This window comes from Capsicum annuum, chromosome 11 (genome assembly GCF_002878395.1).
Source record: "Capsicum annuum cultivar UCD-10X-F1 chromosome 11, UCD10Xv1.1, whole genome shotgun sequence".
Taxonomy (NCBI): domain Eukaryota; kingdom Viridiplantae; phylum Streptophyta; class Magnoliopsida; order Solanales; family Solanaceae; genus Capsicum; species Capsicum annuum.
In genome coordinates, this window is record NC_061121.1 from 229,221,801 (window position 1) to 229,229,603 (window position 7,803).

Genomic DNA, 7,803 nt, shown 5'->3' on the forward strand with positions numbered 1-7,803 from the left:
CTTTTGCAATCTCAGGAAAGCCTAAATTAACAATACTCAACCACCAAGTACTTTCATCAAAACTTATACTTTCCTAGCACAACAAATACCATTAATAACTCTTTTCATACTTCAAGTAAACAACAATCCACCTTAACTAATAATCTCCTTCTCTAACTTCACTAAACTAACAAACAAGGGTATATCACTTCATTACTAATTCAATCATAAGCAAAAATTCAGCTATACATATTCAATAAATTGTCCTTTCTACAATTTTACCACTACACTTCTAAACCCACAAGTTCAACTAACACAAGACTTTCAACTAAACGTTACTACTTCTGCCACTACACAGAAACCCACACTTTCAACTAACACTTGAACAACAAGATAAATAACAAGTTGCTAGTGAGTCAAAATAGGCCTCACACGGCTTCACTAGACTTTGATTTTGTGTTTTGATTAAGAAAATTATATGAATAACAAAGCAACTATGCTAGTGAATCAAAATAGGCCTCACACGGCTTCACTAGACTTTGATTTTTCACAAACATAATGATAACAAGATTACATAATACAAGAGATAGAAATTTGACACACAACATTCAATGATCTAAGAATACACTTTACTCTGTCTTAATTAAATAACTCATAAGAACGAGGGCATAACTTAAATTTGAAGGACTTATAACACACTAGAAGGCTCCTCTCAAGCCACTTTATGAAACTTCTAAAACTTCTGCTAGTAATTATAAAAGCATTATCTGGGGAGGAACTGGAACTTGCCGAACATGTTACTTCAAGAACATAGATAGAGAAGTATAGATTATCATTATGGATTATGAGGAGAAATTCAAAAGCACATCTGACTCAGGCTTTGTGCATGATTTCTACAGGCCTGATAAAGCACTTCAAATTTTGGAACTCAAAAGTACTGATAGGATACTTTTGTAGCTCTCTTACAATTCCATAACTATCTATGGAGAATTAAGCTCAACTGTTTCTGATACCTTGGAAATAAGGCAAAGATGGCCTGACTAGAGTAAGATGAGAATCTGTAGAAGTTTCTTGGGGAACTTTTCTATAGCACGATTTAAGACTTAAAATAATTAAGACATTTCATAAATGCCCTGTAGCCTCTCGAAGAAAAGTACCGATGTCTCCGTACTGTTCCTCAAGACTCTACTAGACACGGTTTCATAGACACCCTAGGACACTTGAACTTTGTGCTTTGATACCAAGTTTGTAACACCCCAAAATTGGGTCCCAAGACGTCACACGGTGCTTAGAATCACAAGTAACCCCAAGCTAACCGGTTTACTAGCATAACTCATAAGCAACTGAACAAAAAGTATAAATCTATAAAAATCTGCGGAAAATAACTCTTTTCTAAATATGATAGATACAAAACTAAATTTACCAAATTACAACTCTGCTTTTACAACCAAAACTAAAACAGAATACATCAACTTCTACTGACTATCTATGAAGCCTCTACTAGTACTGACTGTAGGTAGCCGGGTCATGACTCTCGACTAAACCAACTTAGTACGACTAAATAAAGAAAATATAACAGTTCTCGAACTATATAACTAACTCAAGCCCTTGAATCAAAAAGACTCATCACCTACTGACTGGATGTCGCGAACTGACTGGATCTGAAGATGTACACTATACCTTGTACCTATATTTCGAGAAAATGTAGCCCACATACGAATATGTGGGTCAGTACCATAGAAACGTACCGAGCATCTGGGGGTGCAATGCATATATAAAATAATATCTTAATATCATCACAGTTTATAAAATTATGCATGCTGATATAAATGACTCACTTAGCTCGAATTAAAATCATCATAATCATAAGAGAGTAAAATATATTGGGTGAAACATGTGAGTCATCATAATAAATCTCAATTCAATTCCATCTCGATTCCAAATCATCAAAGCAATCAAATCTCATAACAATTCTCTTTGGAATATATGTTCATTAAATCTTTTGAAAACAATGACTTTCTCAAACTCAGTCTTTCAAACAAATATGTTTTCATCTCAGATAGAAGAATAAGACTTTTCATATTAGATAGGAGAATACACACACACACATTGTGAGATCTTATAACAAACATAAACCATGTGAGCCACATGGAGTCCAACGTACAACCCACGTTGGGGAGAGCCGTCCTATCCTTTCCATCGGAGTAGGACTATAAGTATCAAATCCAAAAACTAGTGATCACTATATATAATCAGCCTCAATTCAGGCTCCTAAGAGGGCACGTAGTTCTAGGGAAGTACCAACAATTTTTAGGTTGAAGCCCTAATGAATGTTCTTGGTGATTTTGAGAGAAAGTAAACTTATTTTGGTGTTATGGGAGTTTAATCCCATGTTATAGACATATATAGGGGTGTTTTTTGCACTTGGAAGTGAGGTATATGGCGTATTGTTTATCGCACACATTTAAGTATGCACCACACTGCTTATCGCACACATTTAAGTATGCGCCGCATTGCTTATCGCGGATATTTAAGTATGCGCCGCATTGCTTATCGTACACCTATTCTAGTAGCCCTGTGCGATTGGTTAGGCGACGCACTCTACTTCGCAAAGCCATAATTCCTAGCTCGGGTGTCGGATTTTGATGAAATTGGTATCGTTGGAAAGATAATTCAATTATCTACAATTTGATAGGTATTGGGATGAAAAATTCCAAGTATATTAATATATATTCACGTTTGAAGTTGACCCTTGTAGAATCCAATATCAAATTTTGGATGAATCAATTGGTCTTAGCTCAACTTTGTTCGAGGTCATTGATATGAACATTTTTCACCTCTAAACTACTCCATAGACTAGGATAATGATCATGCAACTTGTATTCATGTGAGAATCACTTGGATTAGAGCTTAGACGTGCAGGAACGACGGTTAGAATTCTAGCATGAAAATACGGGGTATTACATTTTCCCACGAAACACTCGGACCCTAGGACCAGCCTCAAAACTGTGGGTAATAGCACACCGATTTGGTTTGAAAATGCCCCATTTATGCTATTTTGTCCGTTTGACCACCCAAATGGCCCCGCCGACCCCAACGGACCACATTAGGCCACTCCCCAACCACTCTGGTATGCCCCATTCGATTTTTAGCCCACGGCACGCTCGGACCGTAGGCCCACCCCTGGAACCGTGGGCACTAGTACATTGATTTTGCCCAAAAAATGCCACGTTTACGTTGTTTTAATCATTTGTCCATCCAAATGGCCCCGTCGACCCCAACGAACCACAGTAGGTTGTTCCCCAGTCTCCCTAGCATGCCCCGATCAATTTTTGGTCCACGATACGCTCAGACTGCAGTCCCACCCCTAAAATCATGGGCTATAGCACATCGATTTGGCTCGAAAATGCCCCGTTTGCGCTGTTTTACCCATTTGACCACCCAAATGATCCCTTCGACCCCAACGGACCACACTAGGCTGCTCCCCAACCTCCCTGGCATGCCCCGATCGATTTTTGGACCACAGAACTCCCGAACCTCAGGCTCACCCTCAGAAATGTGGGCTATAGCACACCAATTTGGCTCAAAAATGTCCCTTTGGTGCTGTTTCACTCGTTTGATAACCCAAATGGTCCTGCCAACCCCAAAGGACCACACTAGGCCGCTCCCAACATCCCAGTCATGCCTCGACTGACTTTTGACCCACGGCACGCTCGAACCCCGAGCCTAATAAGGAAACAATCACGAAACACAAAAATAGCCAACAACACAAAGACAACCGAGAACAAGATAGCAATTCACTCTAGACAACAACACACAAAAATCATGAATAAAAATAAAAAACAAACACAAATATTGCAAGAAAAGTAAAGAATAGGAAAGATGACATAAGGACTTGCGAAGAACAAGAACCCAAATATGTATTAAAAGTAAAGACCCTTAAAATCCACAAGTACAAATACCAATCTTCTTATGGTGACCACTAAGGGAATCAACTTCACCTCACAACCACCGTTTCTAAGCAACGTACAATATCGGTTTTTCCAAGCCCTACACTATAGATGGCTTATCCAAGCCCCACACTTACACTCTCAAAGAGATAAAAAGTCTTTCACATATTCATCATTCAAAAACTAGTGAAAATAAGACTAAAGGGGCCTATTTATAATATATTACAAATGAAGATAAAAAGACCACTTTGCCCTTAATGAGAAGGGCTGCCATGGTGTGTAAATACACCATATGTAATGTATAAAATACCCTTAATGAAGGGGCATTCAAGGTATGGTATAACTTGAATGAATGGCGCCTTTTCAATGCTCTCAAAAATCGAGTATGGTTCATACTTCAAGGCTTGTGGTTCTCGGGTTAGCATCAATGTAAGCAACCTTCCACACATGAGATTTATTTAAGTCATGCTTAAAATGATCCTTCCTTGTGTATCCTTGTTCTCGCGGTGTGATCAAGTCTTGAGCTTTACGTGTTAGCCTTCAAAGATGTCATCAAAAGCTAAGGTGGTCATTTGACTCGTATCATCCTCCCCATCTTGAAAAAGATTCGACCTTGAATCCAAACCTTGCAAAACCAAAGAAAGGACACACAAATACAAACTCTTCATGGAATGAGGGTTAGGGTTAGCATGACAAATCACCTCAACATTCCAAGGCTGCACATATTTATAATATAACCAAGGATCCTTTGAACTAAATATTAAATAATTAATGAAAAATACACAAAGGATTTGGTTATGGAATTTACCAAAAGTGATACTTTGTTTTTCATGTAAACCAAGCAACAAGTTGGGTGCCCCATCATCATAAAATCTATATTTGGCACTGGGGTCAAACGGGAAGAGTGGCCATAGACACGGGTGTAGACAACACTCCCCTTTCCTGTGGTCTCTACCCAAACTAAATGGCGTACTCTCTACAATAGCATACATATTATCCAAAGCAAATAGAGAGTAGAGAAAGGTATCACTCAAGTCAACTTCTACTAAGGTGCCCTCATGTGTGTACTCACTACTAGTTTCACAATCATCACCATAAGTACTCTCAATAATAAAATCACACTAAGTAGAAGGAGAAGTAGCTTCCAAGACTACACGTCCCTTACCCTTAAGAGTACTTTCATCTTCCAAGAAGTGATTTCCATCTTTAGTAAAAATGTTGTCACACCATAGTGGGTTACCATATCGTCTATAGCTTCTAAGGCAAGTTATACCATCATTTTCACCACTAGGTTCATTAAGAGTGGTTATATCATCTTCAAATAAGACATTATACCTAAAGAGAACATGATCTATTTCATGGGCAGATTCAAAACAAACACATTCATCACTCTCTAAAAGATCAATATCAAGTTACAAAGAGATTTCAAGTGCAAGATTATCCCAAGAATAGCTCTTGAGTTCACTCCTATTTCTTTGATCAACATTTTCAACATCATCACACACTTGAGGTTCATTAATTACATCATACACATCCTCAAGTGGTGGGTAATTTTCACACATAAGTTTATCAACACAAATTTCAGAAGATAATGTACTTTTATTCAACATAATGGTTTCAACACTAGGTGGACATAAATCGATCTTTCAAGAAGAGTTGATTTGGCCAGTGTATCCACACTCACAACATGTACATCATCATCAAGTGGCAAAGAAACAATAGACTCACATATAGGCAAGCTACAACTCACACTCAATGGGCTACTAGCCACACAATTATCATTCACATATACAAAAGTGTAAGAGTTAGACATTTTACCTTGAAGTCCTTGAGTAGATTCTTCTTTGTCATGGTGTGAAGGTCCTCCAAAAGCTTGGGCAGCAAATTCCTTTTGGCATTGTTCTTCTTCGTTTGCCATGTTGGTACCTACACAAGTGTCCTTAGAAATAGAAGGACAACCAATGTTAGCATGGTTTGGTGGTAATCCCCTCACTTTGCTCCACACAACCTCTCCTTTTTCCACTCTCGGATTACCACCTTGCACTTTTTTACTCCTCTCAATATTTTGTATCTCATAATAATTTGGATTGGAGTAGTTAGGCATTTATCTTCGTAGCTTGGGCAGCAAGTAAGTCATGAGACAATTCCCCCATTGGTCTCTTACAATATTTGGCCAATTTTGTACGTTTGGAACTCTATGTTGTGCAAACCAATCGGCACCTAAGCATACATGACCGTATGTCAATGGAAGAATATTGCACCACACCTCCTCATGGTATTCAAATTGGGAGAAGACAACCTTGACCCTCTCGGTAACCTTAAACCCATCCAAGAAGTATGGAACAAGTAAAGGCTCACGAAACAACCCCAAGAAGTCAGCCATGGATGGAACGATGTAGTTACTATAGTACCTATCATTTAATACAATGAGGCAGCCCAGTATCCCACAAATGGTCACCTTTCCAGAGTGCACACTCCTTCTTGGATCAACATTATAAAGCTCACGAGTACCCCTCGATTTTGGAGATCCATACCCTCTTCTTCTCGTTGGACAACCTCCACTAGAGCTAGTATAACCATTCACACTATATCAATCTTGATAAGGAGTACTACAAGGTGGATAATATGAATCTTCGCACTCCTCACGTGTACTCTCATCATAGCTCTCATAATCTTTGCGAACAAAAGGGTTATACCTAACACCAAATCTAGGTTCGGAGTGAGAATTGTAAGGCTCCTCACATGCCCCAACGTTATCATAAGATTCATCACGAGGTCCTATATCATCTCCAAAGTCACCATAAGCACTAGGTACTTTATTCACCTCATTTTCTCCCTCAAAACAGTAATTTTCAAATCTGCCCAACTTTTGATCATGGCTATTTTCATAGCCTCCGCAATCTCCCTCAACTTTGTAGCCATAACACCCCTCACTACAATCTATGGATGTCAAATGAGCCGACCCAGGCCAACCCAGAACCGGCCCTTCTATTTTAACCAGGTTGAGGGCCGATTAAGGGTCGTTTTTGGTGCTAGACGAGTCGGGACGAGCCGGATCAAACAGTAAAAAAATTAGAACCCACCCTAACCCAGCCCACTTAACCCAACCCGGTCAAACCTAACAAAACCCAATTAAAAAATCGGTCAAACCCAGTCAAAAATATAAAAAAAAAAAAAACTTCCTTTCAATATACATTACATATACCCACTTATATACATTATAAATATGTTAAATAATATATATACACTATATATATAGTATATACTACATTAGAATTTAAAAAATATATACACATATACACAATTAGTCAATTACTCATATATATACACCATTCAATGTATATATACTACTACTTATAAAATATACTACAATATATATAGATATACTTATATACTAATTCATAAAACATATACACATGTATACGTTAAATATACAAGATATATACACGTGTATGTGCACCATACAATGTATATATACTACTACTTATAAAATATACTACAATATATATACATTACAATATATATAGATATAGTTGTATAGCAATTTATAAAACATATACACATGTATACGTTAAATATACACTTCTATAGAAGATATATACATGAGTATACGCACTATTCAATGTATATATACTACTACTTATAAAATATACTACAATAAATGTACATTACAATATATATAGATATACTTATATACTAATTTATAAAACATATACACATGTATACGTTAAATATACACTTCTATAGAAGATATATACACGTGTATACGCACCATTCAATGTATATATACTACTACTTATAAAATATACTACATTATATATACATTACAATATATATATAGATATACTTATATACTAATTTATAAAACATATAC